The sequence below is a fragment of the Loxodonta africana genome, chromosome 1 (genome assembly GCF_030014295.1).
Source record: "Loxodonta africana isolate mLoxAfr1 chromosome 1, mLoxAfr1.hap2, whole genome shotgun sequence".
Classification (NCBI taxonomy): domain Eukaryota; kingdom Metazoa; phylum Chordata; class Mammalia; order Proboscidea; family Elephantidae; genus Loxodonta; species Loxodonta africana.
In genome coordinates, this window is record NC_087342.1 from 80,825,478 (window position 1) to 80,844,155 (window position 18,678).

The 18,678-nt window shown below is 41.4% G+C and overlaps 1 pseudogene; it reads left to right on the forward strand.

Annotated features, from left to right (window-relative positions):
* Positions 1-431: 431 nt before the first annotated feature.
* LOC135232963 (etoposide-induced protein 2.4-like) lies at positions 432-2,255 on the forward strand (annotated as a pseudogene).
* The last annotated feature ends 16,423 nt before the right edge of the window (positions 2,256-18,678 follow it).

Genomic DNA, 18,678 nt, shown 5'->3' on the forward strand with positions numbered 1-18,678 from the left:
GAGACGATATCCAAAGAAATCCTTTCTTCTTTTTAAGTTGTGGCTTGGTTCATGAAGAGGAAAATGTGTACAACTTAATTATGCAGCTTAATGACTTATTACATATGTATGTATCTCATATAGCCAACATTCAGACCAAGATAAGAAATTTTTCAGCTCTCAGAAGCTGAAATTGTATTTGTATCTATCCCAATTAATTCCAATCTTCTGACCTCTACCACTGTTTTCCTGTGTTTTGAAATACTGTAGGTGGAATCATACAATACGTGTTCATTTCAGTACAGACTCTTTCACTCAACACAATTTTTATTAGATATATCCATATTGTGTCTAGTAGCAGTGGTTCTTTTTTCTTGCTGTCATATCCCATTGTATTACTACTGTACATCACAATTTTTTGTTCATTTTGCTGTTGATGTACATATAAAACAACTAATGCTGCTGTGAACATTTTTGTACATAGGGTTCAAGGGAAATAAGCCTTCGTTTTTCTTGGGTCTAAATGCAGCTGTGGAGTTTTAGGGTTATAGGTCTTATATATATTTTGTTTCGGGCAATATTTCTGAATAGTCTACAAGTGTGAATGTGTCAGTTGACAGTCTCATCTGCAATGTAGGAAAGTTTCAGTTCTTCCATATCATCAGTGTCACTTGATGTTTTCAATTCTTTTATCTTCAGCAATTTTGGTGGAGGGGAGTATCACTTCATTGTGTTTTAATCTGCATTTTCCTTATAATTAATGACGTCCAGCACCCCACCAGATCAGCTACAGGACTGGCTGCAAGGGGCACGCGTACAAATCCATGTCGGAAAAGAACACCTTAGGAAAGCAGCTGTAGTCGTGGCCGAGTGGTTAAGGTGATGGACTAGAAATTCTTTGGGGATTCCCCACGCAGGTTCCAATCCTGCCCACTACGGCTCTTTGGAAAGCGCATGGATCCCTGGTCACTAGGAGTCCTAGTTGGCTCCACTGCGACGGTTTTTAGTTTAGTTTATTTTAGTTTTGTTTTGCTTTTTAGGTCTTGTGTGGCCCTCAGCCTTGAAGGTGCCGAGCCGGCCGGCCCTTGACAGAGCTGCCTTCATTAGAGATTTTGAGGCACTTCTCTCTCCCCATGTAGTTGTTCGTTCGGCCTGTGAAGAGATGGCTGGCGGTGTCAAAACATTTCTCTGGGGCCTTGCCAGGGGAATCAAGGACTCCATCGGGGGTATCTACACCATTTCGAAGCTGGGCGCTCCAATACTGTAAAAGAGGGAGGAAAAGCATAGAACAAGGCTAGTAGCGACCTGACACAGAAAGGACCCCAGAGTACAGAGCCTAAACAAGACAAGTGAGCCACGTATTGCTGGTAGAATTTTCCAGGGCTGCGCTTGGAATGGAGGAATATTCTGCTTGAGTCTCCTCTTGTTTCATCAAGTGTTTATTCCTGTGATTCAGTCAGTAACAGCACAAATTATTGGTGATCTATCACTATCGAAACGTTTGATCGTGGCTGGAATTCTTCCTCACGTCAATTTTCAGTGCTCTTTGGGTGCTTAGCAAAGTTGTCAATGTCATTTGGTTCCAAAATATAGCTGACCAGGCATTTGAGGTATCAGGGAGGAAGCCTCACCCATTCCCTAGTGTCAGGAAAGCAATTGCTGATATGCTCTTCAACCTCTGCCGCAGGCTCTTTTCCTTCTCCAAGGGAAGTTTGGGAGTCTCTTCATCCATCCTGTTGGTCAGCTGGTTTGTCTCCTGCATATGTCCCTTCTATATTCACTACACTGCTTTGAATAATACTGATTCAATAAAGGAATTGAAATGCACTAGCTGTTGTCAAACATACAAAGGAACTGGCCCTCCTACTTTGGATTTGGTTTGCCCTTGGCTTTGCTCACAGCAACGCAGTTCTCATTCATTACCAGTGGTTGCCTCTTCTCCATCCTCTTTCCTTTATTCATTATCAGCATCAATGAAGCAAAGGACCCTGGCAAAGTGTATCGTTTTTAAGTTAAGCCTCTTCTCTCTGGTGGTCTTATTAACAGACCCTTCCATAAGATGGTCTACCTGCAGTCTGCTCAAACTCTGCAGAGAAGTTCCCTTCACCACATCCATCTCCTGCCAAACTTAATGCAGCTGCAGGCCACTGACTTCACCTGCCACCCACAGGGAACAGGTAGGATTGGAAGGAGGATGTGGCAGCTCTTTTCCCTGTTCACCTCCCCTGACCCAGGGAAGATAGGACTCTTTCTGCCAAGGGCGATTTACATATTCTGTTCTCTCCGAGGAATTGGAATTCTGTCTCTGTTGCACTTAAGCAGAATCTTCCTGACACTAGTATGTGGATTTTAAGGCCATGAGTCTGAAAAGACCACATGTTTTCCTATAGCTATTTTCTACCATTTGCCAGACCTTGTGCCTTTTTTTTTTTTTTCTGCCTGTGTCATTTACCCTCCCACCTCCCTTCCCTGCCTTCCACCCTTGGATGAATGGATTTCATAAAGGTAGCTGTTGTAATTTGTGGATTTGTTATTTCTGTTGTTTTTCTATGAAGCACATACATTGGATGTGGTGGGTGAAGGGGTGTCTCAGTTGCTCCTGATCACTCCCTTTACAGCTGTCACTGTCGTGTTTTTCGTAACTTGGGTTAGGTTTTGGTGTCTCTTGTTCCACTGCAACAAATGAGTCTGAAGAAATGCGACAGGAGGAAAGAGCTGGCAGCCAGATCTGTTGGGTTTTGAGGAGTGTTTTTCTTTCTTCCCCTTAAAGAGAAAAGGTTTCTTCACTGGGACATAATGTATCCCAACGATAGGGAATTATCAATTCTGGAAAAGTGCCACTGCAACAGAGAATGATCCGAGAACCTGAACTTTTTAACTCTGGAGGTCTGAGGTTTACTGTTGGCCATTGTTGGGTCTGTTTGGTATTTCAAAGAAATATTAACCCCGTGCAGTGGAGTCGATTCCAACTCATAGCGACCCTATAGGACAGAGTAGAACTGCCCCATAGAGTTTCCAAGGAGCACCTGGCAGATTCGAACTGCCGACCCTTTGGTTAGCAGCCATAGCACTTATCCACCATGCGACCAGGGTTTCCAAAGGAATATTGGGTGCTGCTAATAGGAACTGAAGGGGTATATTTATTAAACCCATTGAACTTGTGGGGGGCAAAAAGCAATAAAAGGCATGTTGATGAGACAAAGCATTATTAGGGAACTTCCATACAGAGGTCGACAGTAAGATTCTCACAAAGGACAGAGAAGCATTGAATGTCACCCAGGTAGAGGTCAAGCCGAGGCAGTGTGAGTTGTGGGCTTATATACCTGGTCTTTATGTGGAAGGATGCATGCAGGGAGACCAGGGAAAACATACTCAATCTTTGCTGGATGGGGTTGTTTTTGTACTAGTTAATGGGATCCCTTTGGCAGTTACTATAAAGTTAGGTGTTAATTGTGTTTTTTCCTGGCCCAGGTCACTCACTGCTCAGTCAAGGCCTCTGGTTTTTCATCAGAGTCCTTTGCAGGCAGACCTATCTTGTATTGTTCCTGGCCCTCACACCAGTAACTTCTAAAATTGCTTATTGGGCAGTTGAGTATACTCTTTTGTGAAGCCCATGTTTAATCTTTGCTTTTTCTCATCAATTTTTCAGCCCTTTTCTTATTGTTTTGTAGAATATCTCCCAATATTCCATATAAGGACCCTCTGTCAAATAGAAGTATTGAAATATCTTCTCCCATGCAAGAAAAATTTTGCTGAAAATCATTCAGAAAGGTTGCAGCTATACATAGATAGGGAACTGCCAAAAATTCATGCAGATTCAGAAGATGATATGGAACGAGGGATATCATTGCTGATGTCAGATGGATCATGACTGAAAGCAGAGAATACCAGAAAGATGTTTACCCGTGTTTCATTGACTATGGAAAGGCATTTGACTATGTGGATCATAACAAATTATGGATAACATTGTGAGGAATGGGAATTCCAGAACACTTAATCGTGCTCATGAGGAACCTGTACATAGAACAAGAGGCAGTCGTTTGAAGAGAACAGGGAGATACTGTATGGTTTAAAGTCAAGAAAAGTGTGCATCAGGGTTGTATCTTTTCACTATATTTATTCAATCTGTATGCTGAGAAAATAATACAAGAAGCTGGAATATGTGAAAAATGCAGCATTGCGATTAGAAGAAGACTCATTAACAACCTGCAATATACAGATGATACAACCTTCCTTGCTGAAAATGAAGAGGAGTTGAAGCAATTACTGATGAAGATCAAAGACCGCAGCCTTCAGTATGGATTACACCTCAACATAAAGAAAACAAAAATCCTCACAACTGGAACAATAAGCAACATCATGAAAATGGAGAAAATATTGAAGTTGTCAAGGGTTTCTTTTTACTTGCATCCACAATCAACACCCATGGAAACAGAAGTCAAGAAATCAAATAATGCATTGCATTGGGGAAATCTGCTGCAAAAGACCCCTTAAAGTGTTTAAAAGCACAGCTGTCACCTTGAGCATTAAGGTGCACTTGACCCAAGCCATGGTGTTTTCAATTACCTCATATGCATGTGAAAGCTGGACAATGAATAAGGAAGACCAAATAAGAATTGATACCTTTGAATTATGGAGTTGGCAAAGAATACTGAATATATCACGGACTGCTAGAAGAACAAAAATAATTTGCCTTTGAAGAAGTACAGCCAGAATCCTCCTTAGAAGAAGGATCACGAGACTTCGCCTCACATACTTTGGACCTCTTAACAGGATGGATTAGTCCCTGGAGAAGGACATCGTGCTTGGAAAAATGGAGAGCCAGCAAAAAAGAGGAAGACTGTCAATGAGATTAATTGACACAGTGGCTGCAACAATACACTCAAGCATAACAATGATTGTCGGGATGGCACAGATCTGGGCAGGGTTTCGTTTTGTTGTACATAGGGTCATTATGAGTCGGAATCGACTTGAAGGCAAATAACAAAAATGACATCTGACTGTGAAAAAACGCTCTTCTTAAAGGAAAACAAACGAAGCCCATTGCTGTTGTGTGTCAATTCCAACTCATAGCGACCCTATACGACAGAGTATAACTGCCCCATAGAATTTCAGGAAGCTGCTGGTGGATTTGGATTTGAACTGCAGACCTTTTGGTTAGCACTGGTGCTCTTAACCACTGTACCACCAGGGTTCCTTCTTAAAGAGAAGCCCCCACCCCAGACTTGAAAAACATTGTAAGAAAAGAAAAAAAGGCATCAATTCTTCTTGGTGTTCCTTATTCATTGTCCAGCTTTCACATGCACATGAGAAGATTGAAAACACCAAGACTTGGGTCAGGTGGACCTTAGTCCTCAAGGTGACATCGTTGCTTTTTCACACTTTAAAGAGGTTTTTTGCAGCAGATTTGCCCAATGCAATGCATTATTTGATTTCTTGACTTCTGTTTCCATGGGTGTTGATTGTGGATCCAAGTAAAATGAAATCTTTGACAACTTCAAACTTTTCTCCATTGATCATGATGTTGCTTTTGTTCTAATTGTGAGGATTTTTGCTTTCTTTATATTGAGGTGGGAAACCCTGGTGGCGTAGTGGTTAAGTGCTACAGCTGCTAACCAAAGGGTCGGCCGTTCGAATCTGCCAGACTCTCCTTGGAAACTCTATGGGGAAGTTCTACTCTGTCGTATAGGGTCGCTATGAGTCGGAATTGACTCGATGGCACTGGGTTTGGTTTCTGGATTTTTATTGAGGTGCAATCCATACTGAAGGCTGTGGTCTTTGATCTTCATCAGTAAGTGCTTCAATTACTCTTCACTTTCAGCAAGCAAGGTTGTGTCATCTGCTTATTCCAGGTTGTTAATGAGTTTACCTCCAATCCAGATGCTGCTTTCTTCTTCACATGTTCCAGCTTCTCGTATTATTTTCTCGGCATATAGACTGAATAAGTATGGTGAATGGATACAAGCCTGACACATGTCATTCTTGACTTTAAGCCACGCAGTATCCCCCTGTTCTGATCAAATGACTGTCTCTCTATGTACAGATTTCTCATGAGCACAATTAAGTGTTCTGGAATTCTCATTCCTCAGAATGTTATCATTAATTTGTTAAGATCCACACTAAAAAAACACAGTCAAATGCTTTTCCATAGTGCACGAAACACAGGTAAACATCTTTCTGGTCTTCTCTACTTTCAGCCAAGATGCATCTGACATGAGCAATGATCTGTCTTGAGCTTCTGGCAATTCCCTGTTGATGTACAGCCGCAATAGCTTTTGAATGATCTTCAGTGAAATTTTACTTGTATGCTATATCAATGACATAGTTCAAAAATTTCTGCATTGTGTTGGATCATCTTTCTTTGGGATGGGCACAAATTCGAATATCTTCCAGTCAGGTGGCCAGGTAGCTGTCTTACAAATTTCCTTACAAGTGAGCACCTCAAGTGCTGCATCCATTTGCTGAAACATATCAATAAGTGCTACGTCAATTCCAGGAGCCTAGATTTTTGCCATCACCTTTAGTGCAACTTGGATCTCTTCCTTCACTACTGTCGATTCCTGATCTTATGCTACCTCCTGAAATAGTTGAATGTTGACCAATTTTTTGGATGCAGTGATTGTGTATTCTTTCCATCTTCTTTTGATGCTTCCCGCACCATTTAATATTTTCCCCATAGAATCCTCTAATATTGCAACTCGAGCCTTGAGTTTTTTCTTTAGTTCTTTCAGCCTGAGAAATGCCAAGCATGTTTTACCCTTTTGTTTTTTTTAACTGCAGGTCACTGCACATTTCGTTATAATACTTTACTTTGTCTTCTCCAGCCATCTTTTGAAATATTCTATTCAGCTCTTTTACTTCATTATTTCTTCCTTTTGCTTTAGCTACTCTATGTTTAAGAACAGGTTTCAGAGTCTCTTCTGACATCTGTTTTGCTCTTTTCTTTCTTTCTTGTCTTTCTAATGACCTCTTGCTTTTTTTCAGGTATGATGTCCTTGATGTCATCCCACAATTTGTCAAGTCTGTTCCTGAGATGGTCAGTTATCTACCTGTCAGTTTATCGTACTGTGCTGGCTTGTGTGTTGCTGTGATGCTGGAAGCTTTGCCACAGGTATTTCAAATACCAGCAGATTCATCTCACATGGACAGGTTTCAGTATCACTTCCAGACTAAAACTGGGTAGGAAGAAGGAACTGGCAGTCTACTTCTGAAAAAATTGGCCAGTGAAAACCTTGTGTGTAGCAGCAGAACACTGTCTGATATAATGCCAAAAGATAAGCCCCTCAGCTTGGAAGGCACTCAAAATATCCTAGGCATTAGTGACCTGAAATGGACTGGTATTAGCCATTTTTATTTGGACAATCATATGGTCTACTATGCAACTTGAAGAGGAATGATGTTTCATTCATTGTCAAAAAGAATATTTCAAGATCTATCCTGAAATAACGTGCTGTCAGTGTTAGGATAATATCCATATGTCTACAAGGAAGGCCAGTTAATAGGACTATTATTCAAATTTATGCACAAAACACTAATGCCAAAGGTGAAGTAATTGAGGATTTTTACCAACTTTTGCAGTCTGAAATTGATCAAACATGCAGTCAAGGTGCACTGATTTACTGGGGACTGGAACGCAGAAATTGGAAACAAAGAAGGATTGGTTTTTGGAAAAAATGGCCTTGGTGATGGAAATGATGCCAGAGATTGCGTGATAAAATTCTGCAAGACCAACGACTTCTTCATTGCAAATGTCTTTTTCAAGTACATAATGGTGGATGCTTGACATTACACATATTGCTTCTACAGCATTAAACAGCCAAGATACTATCCAGCATTTCCACATACATACACAGACACACAGACAAACATATACACATCACCATCAGTTTTGTGTGTGACACTCTTGTTTTCTCCATAAGTGAAACCTACCACGCACTATGTCTTGTTCTTATTGTACAAATTCCATGAGCCAACTGAAAGAACAAGTCTGACAGACAAGTCATGTTCTGCCAATTTCAAAAAGACTACATGTTATTTTTATGAATATTGGCAAAGCCTCATATATGTGCAAACTGGGATAACAAAAAGCTAATAGGCTCTAGAAATCTGGTACGACTGTAACCTGACCCTACTAATGCCAGTAAATTTCCATTAGTCATTAAACTAGCCCAAGTCAGAATTGGCCCACCTAGCACTCACAGAAGGGACAGCTGTGACCACTAATTGACCTCAACAGTGGATGCAGCCACAGGTGGAACCAGTCAGAAGGAAAGTAATCACTCGGACCCTATTCTGAAGTGAGAGGTCTGACAAGAACCATGGCACTTCCTGTTTCCTGGTTCCCTGCTAGAATTTTCCTTCCCCAGTATGCCTGTGCAACCACCATCTTGCTGCCAAAATCACATAAAAGCTGTGCTTCTCCATAGCTCAGGGAGCCAGATCCGACAAGCTTCTTCCTGGATGCTCGCTCTGTGCATTGCAATAAAGTTATTTCTCTTTCTCAAAGACCTGTGTCCAGATAATTGGAAAGTCTGAGCACAAGGACCCATCTTCTAGACTCCTGTAACACCAAGAAATGAATTTTCCCTTAGTCTTCTTCTGTAGTTCAAAGAACTGAGTTATAACCATGATAAATCTTAGAGTTCTAGAAGAGTCTTGAAGCAAGCTCATTTCTTTTCTGCAAATATCAGAAAAGAATCTCTAATTCCCATATCTTAAAGTACATTTTTCAGTCTTTATCCACCCTCTCACGCACAAATCCAAGGGTGGAGACCAGAGTATTATCCTGAGTTCACTGTGTAACATTCTCACTAGTGTGTTCCAAGGTATCTTGAATTTCATATGAGTTTATCTTCTCTCCCTTCCAGACTTCCTCCCATGCCCCTCTACCCCCAGTTTTTTTCAAAATGCCCTTGTCTGTAACCTCCTTCTGTCTGGAAATGGCTTAAAAAATTTTTTAAACACATAAATGCTTCACTCACTTTTGTTCTTGTACTTTAAATCCTGTCTATTTACCTTCTATCTTACTCTTATAATTTGCCTTTCTCTAAGTCCTGAAGCTACTGTTTCATTCATGCTTTATGAATTCCTCTTCTGAATTGTTGGTAGGGCCCGGAGTTACCTGATATCTCTAGTAGAAAAGACCCTTATAATGAAATGCGGAATGCATCACTATGTGGTTTTCTCTGCCTTTGCTTTCCTCCATCAAATCTGGCACATACATTCAGATTGAGCAAACAGTAAATATAGTGAAGACTTTTAGGCAGCCAAAAGATTAATTTCTTTAGTTTTGTGCTTCAGGTTAAGACAACTATAGAGGAAATCAAAAGAGCTGAAAATGGGGACTTGATTCTTTGCCACCCATAATACAAGCCAGAGACTTTTAACAACTCGAAGTCGTACAAAAGCCACCATGGAAATCTCTTGTGCCTATTTATCCAACACATCTTTCCAATCTTCTGCATTCACTTTCAAGTCCTATGAAGAATCAGCTTCCCCCACTGGTTCCTCAGTTCCTCCTGCCTAAAGCAGCTGCTTATGCCTCTTAACACTGATCAACACTACCACTTAACACTGATCAACACTACCAGGACGCTCAAGGAGTGTGAATCTCAGGAAATAACACTTAGTTCTAGATAAAATTTAGCCAGCAGCACTTCAGGAATGAGGTGTATGTAGCTCAGCAGTAGAGCACATCCTTTGCATGTATGAGCCTCTGGCTTTCATCTTCCACACCTCTACATTTTTTCTCTGCTTCAACACTATTTAAACCCAATCTTGAAAGGATACAAATTCACTTCTAATATTTTCCATTCAATTCCTGTGCACACAGACAGCAAAAACATGACTCAATGGACTTCCTTGAATGCTCTTTCATTTCTATGCTATGAGCTTCTATATCCTTTAAGGTGACTGTGACAGCAGAAGGGGCATGACAAGAACGGGGAGAAAAGAACCAGATGCTAATGGAATCCCTTTAATCACCCAAAACAAAAGCCTGCACCTTAAGCTCCCACTATGTACTATTATTAAAGAGATAGAAAGACAGATAAGGGATGGGGGGTTTGAAACAGTTCTGTGGATAGTTTTTTTTTTTTTTTTTTTTTTAACCAACTAAACCACAAAGCCCCCTAGTGAATTTCCTTCCTGGGCTACCTCCAGTTATGCTGATGTCTAAATCATTTCAGGGCAAGACTGAGTGTATAACCTTTCCTTGTCTTTGATTCTGCTTTACTTGACTCCTGATGAAGTGACCAAGTGGTTAAGGTGATGGACTGCTAATCCATTGTGCGCTGCATGCCTGGGTCCATAATTCCATCCTTGTCCTTCCTTCCTCTTCCCCACTGTGTAGTGGGAGTGAGATTTGGAACCCTGGTTGCACAGTGGTTAAGGGAATCAGCTGCTAACTGAAAGGTAGGCAGTTTGAATCCACCAGCCACTTCTTGGAAACCCTATGGGGCAGTTCAATTCTGTCCTATAAGGTGGCTGTGATTCGGAATCGACTGGACTGCAACAGGATTGTTTTTTTTCTTTTTGACTCCTGACAGGTTCACTGTGTCACCCAGTGAAACACAGCTTTGGAGGGTCATCTTCCATTTGGCCAAGCACAGATTCTCCAGACAGACATCATTTTCCTCCAGCTCTTCATAATTTCACTGTATTTGGCTTGGAGCTCCGATATTGTCTCAAAGAACTTTCAGGTGCCAGGCAAAAACCGTAAGAAATAAGTCTCCATAAAGTAACAGGGATCCATATTTAAACGTGATTTCCCAGGGGAAACCAGTTATCCTTATGTCGATTTTGGCTCATGGCAATCCTATGTATTTCGGAGTAGAACTGTCCTCTATAGGGTTTTCAATGGCTGCTTTTTTAGAAGTAGATCACTAAGCGCCTCTGAGTGACTGGAACCTCCAATATTGCAGCAAGCAAGTGTTAACTATTTAAGACCACCTTCTAGGAACTCCTTTCCCAGGGAAAAACAAAAACCCAACTGCCCCATAGAGATTGTAGAGACTGGATGATGTATTGGAACTGCCGACCTTTTGCTTAGCACCTAAGCATTTAACCACTTGCACCACTAGGACTCCTTCCAGGCATAGGGAACAGTTAAACTGTACGCCATCGAAGTCTCAGCCACGGGCATGCATGAAAAACAAAAAAAAACCTCGCTGCTGTGGAGTGGATTCTGACTCATAGCAATCCCATAGGGTTTCTAAGGCTGTCAATCTACAGAAGCCTAACGATATATCTTTCTACTGAGGAGCCGCTGCTGGTTTCCAACACCAACCTTTCAGTGAGCAGCTGATCAGCTTAACCATTGAGCCACAGTCAGCATTAATTCAAGGGGCTTCAGCTTGAAACTCCAGATTAGTTGCTTTTTCCCCACACAGTTTTCATGATATTAGTTTTCCAATCATCACACCAGGGTCCGCCACCTCCACTACTTCTGGCTACCAGAGGGACAGCAGATATATCTAGGCTAAGAATACAAAAAAGCAGGACCCAAAAAGTTGTCTCAGGAAACTTAGATCCAAATGGAAAGAAAAAAATAAATCCTAAGTGAAAAACAGGAAATATATGGTATCACAGACAATCACTGTTCTAGCAAGACCTGGAGTCCAAAACCTTGGTTGGGAAATCAAGCAGTGGCTTTTTCTTGTGAAGCTGCAGCTCTAGTTCTGAGAACCACACAGAAGCATGAGGGAGGCATGCTGGGGGATTAGCAAGAACTGCAAGCATATTAATCTTTTGTAAGAGCCCACTTGTGCTCCTGGACAGGCATTCAAACCTCAGCCACCAAAAACAAACAAACAAAAAATCACAGAGGCTAAAAGAATAAAAACTTCAGCTTCTTGACAAAATTTGTAGTGTCAGTCAACCCACATATGAGATTTAGGAGGTAATCCTTAATCATTGTGTCTTCTCTTGCTTTTAGTTTTCATTTTGATATTTTTCCCCCATGAGAGGTTTATATCTTCCTGAATATTGGAATACATTATATATGTCAACTCTTCGGTTCCTCCCCAGCACTAGTCATCTCCTCTATCCTAACCTCCTAAGAATAAGCAACTGGGGCTTAGTTGGTGCCAGGAAGTAGCTGACATGAGTGCTTAGAGGCGGGAAGTTGTGGTTCCCAAACCTGGGGAACTGCCTGAGAATTTTGTCAATATATGTATTCCTGACTCCACCTCTGTAGATCCTGAATGGACTGAGAATCACTAGATAGGGAAAAGGTGGGATCTATATCACTGAAAAGTCTCCGCAGATGTTCCCATTTTTCAGCCATGTTTGAGAACTGCTAGCCTCGGAAGTGGCTCAGAGGGAACTGGAGTAAACTGAGCTATTGAGAAATTTTCTCTAGGAGGAAGCACTGGAGACAGGATAAAGGGGGGCTGGGAAAGTGAAAGTGAAGGTAACACATTCTGTGATGAAGAAAATGAAGGGGAAGATAGGAGGCAGGAGGTTGGTGTGGGTGTGGAAGAACAAGAAAAGAAGATGAAAGAAGGTTTGGAACTAGGTCCTTAAAAAGTTCCTTAGGATGTGTAAAATCTGGATGGTGAGGAGGTAGTTTGAGCCTGCCAGGGTTGCCTATATTTCCTTTGCTCTCTCTACAATGCAGGAGGTAAGATAGTACCCTTCCTCCTAAGAAAAGTGGATTAAGGGTATTTGCTCCATAAGAAGATGCAGCTGTTTTTCCCCAAGACTTTCGTGACTTGAAGAGAGCTTGCTTAGCTGTTTCCATCTCTGGAAATGATTTTTTCAACTGTGGATTCTGGAAGACTCAAGGTTTCCTGAGAAATACCTTCCTTCTGGATGACATCCAAATACTTCTTCACCACTAACAAAGAGTTGGGATCACAGCTGCCTGTGGCTGGGATCACAGATCTCCAAAACTGGTGATTGGACTGACTTTTGCTCAACAAGATTGTGTGGGTGGGTGTGGAAGTGTAGGAGGAATCGGGAAAAGAAAATCAGAAAGAAACTTTTCTCCTGAACTTGCTATCTGTCAATTGACACAGGCACAGGTGAGGGAAAAAAAAAGATTCAGGAGGAATTTGTCCAACAGTCATTTCTCCGTCCCTCTTTCCATCTAAGTTTTTCTTCTCTACTCCTCAATAAATATGAGAAATTGTAGTAAAGGAGAACAGGCCTTCTTTGATGTGGTGGAATACTGTTGCTTCACGGTCAGCGGATCCTGACTGAGAACCTTCTTTTACTCCAGTTTGTTCCTGACTTCATCGTGCTTAAGTAGTCAGGTTGGGAGCCCAAGTAGTGTCAAGGACCATGGTCCCAGTAATTATCAAATGATTTCTCCTTTCTGTGAGTTGGAAAAACACAAGAAAAGGTATTCACAAAAAGAAAAACGGGGAAAGTGTCAAAAAAAAATTACCAATATTCAGCTGTGAGTCGCTGAGGAAAGAAAACATATATGGAGATGGCTGGGGACTGAACTCAGGGCCTCGCCCATGCTAGGCACACATTTTACCCTTGAGTTATACCCCACCGCCAGCCAGACTTAATGAGACTACTCTTGATACTGATTTCCAGCATGATCTGCAGGCATTTTAAAACGTTGAGTTTTCACAAGTCAAAATTCATTATGTTCAATTCTTATGTTCCTGGATTGGACCCTACCTCGTAGCTACGCCAGGAGAAGGGGTGGGGGTGGGGGTGGGGGGAAGAAAACTCATTCCGGACCAAAAGACTCTAAGATCTTCGGCAGTTATTGGCTTCTTCCAGGGGTCTTTCAGTCAAATGCCAGAGTGTCAGTCAGCTCCAGTCCACCATGAGGGAGAGTCGCGGGATTGAACATTCTGAATAGTCTTCTGATTGTCTTCTCGGAAAGTTCTTTTGTGCCTATGAAGCTTGCAGAAAGGCACAAAAGATAGTGCAGGGGAATACAAAGATGTGTTGGGTGAGTGCTCGGAAGGAATGAGGATCCAGGTGCGGAGATAAAACTACCAACAAAAATTAAAAAAAAAAAAAAAAAGCATTGCCATTGAGTCGATACCGACTAAAGCGACCCTATAGGACAGAGTAGAACTGCCCCACAGGGTTTCCAAGGAGCCCCTAGTGGATTCAAACTGCCTACCTTTTGATTAGCAGAAGTAGCTCTTAACAAGTAGGCCACCAGGGTTTCTGAAATAAGGCTAAAGGTTAATTAACTCACAGCATTTGACTGAAACAGGAGCCCTGATGGCGCAGTGGTTAGGAGCTATAACTGCTAATCATAATGGTCAGCAGTTCGAACCCACCAGCCGCTCATCATGGAGTAGGATAGGCTCCATGGCAACGTGTTTATTAGACAACAGCGAAGAGCGACTAGTGCAGCCATGCTACTTGCAATAGGGCTGCGCCCCACACCTGGGTTTGGAAACTTGGTTTTGCCTCCTCAAGGTTGTAGCTCTGTTATTGAGAGAGAAGAAAGATGGACGGACGCTCCTGTAATTAAAGCGTATCATTTAGACCTAATTATTTCCTTAATGAGGAAGCACAAGAGAAGCGCATTATGGGATGGGCACAACCTTCATAACAAATTCGCTCCTTACAAACTTTCCCTACGACTGGGGAAGCTCGCAAATTCCTGATGTGGTGCGACTGTTAATTCAGATAGAGAGAAAAATCCAAGTCTTCTTGGCTGGAAGGGGGAAAAAAAAAAAAAAAGAAGAGAAAGGTGCCCGAAATCTATAGATTAAGTTACTACTTTATCAGAAAGACTCCTCTCTGGGAATTGGAATGCGAAGAAGAGTAGGCGCGAGGAAGGGAGTGAATAGGAGAGAGTGGCGAAATTTATGACGGGGGAAGGGAGGACACTGAGCAGAGGGGTAGATGGCAGAGAGAAGAGGAATAAAGTTTGAAGATGAGTCTCTAAAAACGGATAGGATATGGCCCGTCACGGAGGCAGAAAGTGATCAAGCTTTCTGCAGGCCTTCGGGAAGAGACAGGCTAAAATAAGTGCTTTCAAAGCGTATGTCTCACAAAAAGATACGACTAGTTTTGCCCAAAATTTCGCGACCTCCAGGTGAAATCGCCGAGGATTTTGGAATGCGCTCCTGTGCTTCCGTGTTTCTGGAATAGCAGTTGTTGAGATTGAAGTCTTTGGGAAAAGCCACAAGGAGGCCGCGTTGTGCGGATTCCACGTGCTAGCACAGCAACGTGAAGCTTAAAAACAGAATCCCCAAACTACTTTGGGATAGAATATCTTGTATTTGCAGCAACTTTGCTTTAGTGTATTTAGGCGTAATATTCAAAGCAGAGAATGAAAAAGAAAGGTCAAGCAGTGGCCAAGCCTTTTTGGTTTGAATAAACTCTTACCGAACCCATCAAAGTCCTGGAGAGCTCAGTGCACCAGGCCTCTAGTCTGAGGATCTAGGATTCATGACCCTGTTCTGGTGTAGATGCTTTAAGTTTTCCCATAATTCTTTCTCACTCATACACAAAAGGCTACGGAGCCCAGCTTCCTCCTAGAGCAGCTCTGGGAATATTTACAGCACATTTTACTACTGACATGCTTGCTTTGTTCTCAATGGGAATCTGAAGAGCAATACTTGAAATGTGGAAAGTCAGATTTGCAGTATCATTTGAGAGTTATTCATTCAATGTGCACAGCAACCTTATTCTTTGTCCTACTGTCAAATAGATGAGCAAATTAGTGACTTAAGCAATGAGGAGGATGGCACAGTGTTGAGAGGTAAATGTTGAAAATGGAATTTAAATGTGGAAATTTTTAGGAACATCCCCAAGTCTCTGGATTGTGGAGATGCTAAGTCCTTTCACTTTGGGAAAGGAGGAGTGGATATTACTTGTTGTTGTTTTCTTTTTCTTTAGGGGCGTTGGATAGGATTGGAAAGTGGAGAGGAGTTTGATCTGGGATTTTATTCATTCAGGATACTTACGAATTTAAGGTTTTTTTAATTCACCTTAGTGTTTGGTAAGCACGGTGATTCTTGAGACTAGAATGTTACAAAGGTCTCTCATCTGGATATTTGTGTAAAGCACGTAGCTATAGAGAAGTGAGTCTCTGCACAGAGGTAGGGTGAGTCCTGAAGACAGGGCATTGTAGTTTGAAGATCTGGAGCTCCTTAAAGGTATTCACTGAAAACCAAGGGATAAGCTTTACCTCTAGAGTGATCTTGGACTCTGGAGTTCATACTGATTATTGTTATCTTCTTGGAATTTCTTAGTAGACCTAAGAAGGAGCAACCTCCAAGTGAGATGACTTGTATCTCTTCTTTGCCAATTTCTGTCCCAATAAGGATCTTTTCCATTTCACAGGAATCACATGAAGTCCCCTTTTAACTTGGGAGGACTCCATTTTTCTAACAGAACTTTTCTCCCAGCTGACCCAGAAGGCAGCTCATCAGAGCATTTGAATGTGAGAGGAGTAAAGGGAAGCAAAAGTCTCCTTTGAAGAGACCATTAGACAGATGTCAGCCACAAAGATATGCAATCATTTGTGTATGGGTAGAATGATAGCCCCCCCCTCAAAAAAAACCAAACCAAACCCATTGCCTTCGAGTCAATTCCAAATCATATCGGCCCTATAGAGCAGGGGTTAATATGGCTCTGAATATTGTGAAGCACAATTAGGATAGTTTTGGGGTGGCTGAACTCAGGGGTTGATATTGTGGCTTAGAGCAACCTGGATTCCAAATATACACTCGTAAGTTCCCAATATGGAGGGATGCAGGAATGCATTGTTGTTAAATTAACAATAAAGAGGCTCAGCCCATTTTAGATTTCCAAAGCCTCTTTAATGTTAATTATTGCTTTGTGACAGAAGAAACTTCACATATATCAATTCTCCCTTCCAGAAACACTTCAGGAATTAGTAGTCACTGGAAGCCAATTCAAGAATCTTCTACTTGTTGTGCAATAGGAAATAAACAACCATGGAAGGACTTGAACCCCCAGTCTTCTAGATCTGGAATCAGAAACATTATCCATTAGACCATGCAGCCAATACTGTGAGGATATGGTACAAGCAAATGAGTTAAAGTGTTGATAAGGGAACATTAGTTTTCTGTTTTCAATTTTTTAACTTTGCAATTGAGGGCAGTTTTTTGCAACATTCAAAAAAGGAATCAAATGTCATCTGAAGCCTCTGAAAACAATTTAGAATTAGTAAACTGAGATTGTGAGATAATCAGAAGTGACATATTTCCAGGGTTCTCTCATCTAAGTCACTTATAATGATGATGCATTTTGGTGGAGAATTATAAGCCAAGAACTGAACTCTGCCATAAAAGGATACAGATGAGAAGCATGAAGAGAGAGATCGCCAGAAGCTGGTATGTTCAGATTTTTTTTCTCAAATATAATATGGTGTTGCTCCTGGGAGAAAAGTCTGGAAGCTCAAACAAGAGCTCCCTTTGTCAGAAATGTCTGCTTTTAATGCCAGGAAAATATTTTATTATAATGCATTTATAACAAAGATTTTTAAAACATAGCTTTTAAAATATTTTATCCTTTACCCACAAGTAAAAGAATCACCTGATTACAGAGGTAGGTGGGATGAGGTAGTGTATCCCAAATCTCCTTGGGAGAGTGGTCGCTATGTGTGAGGTGCAGGTTGGTGTCTTCCAGTCTACATCAAATGTAGAGAAAGGGGCCAAAATAGCTTGGAGGGATGCTTGTCTCCTTGAAATGCTAACTAACCCCAAGGTATTTTGCTTAAAAGTCTTTCCCTAGTTTCCCTGTGGATTGATCCACAAAACAATTCAAGATGATTTTGTGTAACTCATCCCCAACTCTGCCTTGTATATTGGTAGCATAGGAGAGAGGAGAAATCCACAAATTCCTGAAGTTAAGTAATCACAAATTCTCTCAATTTTCTCATAGTCTGTTTCTTGGAAGTGCCAAGTTATTTTGAAGAAGTAACAATAGTCTTTCCCATTCCCTGCCCTGTCTTTCCTCCCCAGAGAGATTAAATTTCCTTCACTCCAAAACTTCCCCATTTGTTCCCAGATCCCTTGTACAGTATTTTCTCCAGGTTTGGGTCAAAACTCAAAACTATCTTAGGTCATATTCTGGATGCTATGTACTAATGTACACTAATTCGTCAAGAAAATTATCATTTTCACTTGGATCTGAAAAGCAAATAGTATTCATGACATGAAGACCTGGGGAGGAAGAGAAAAAGGAGACCAAAGAGAAGGAGGAGGAGAAATAAAATGAAAAGAAGTGGCTCACAGATAGTAACGAAGGGCATCAAGAAGAAAAGCAAGCAAAGAGATGCAGAAGACTAAACCCATACATCTTTGCTTGCCCCACCATTATGGAACATTCTCTTTGGTCTTCAGTTTTTCTCTCCTTTATCTCTTTTCTCCTCTGCCTTCCAAGGATGCAAGAAAAATATACAAGACAATGCAAAGGAATACAAAAAAGAGTAGCATGAATGTTGCTTTAAGAAAAATAGATGCAGGTGAGCATGAAACCCTCTGGGTGTAGCAATGTGTTCTGAAAGCTGGTAGAGCTTTGTCTAGGTGACCAAGTCTGTTTCTGCAAGTCTAAAGAGACAGAAGACAAGACAGAAGGAAGGGAAATTCTCCTAGTGCTTATGACATCTTTTTGGAACAGAAACTTCTACACAGGCAGGATAATTACAAAGAAGCTATCTGGGAACCAGGACATGAAACATAAAACCAACTGACCTACCTAAAACCTCCATTAGGTACTCAAGAAAAGTTGAGTGTAGAG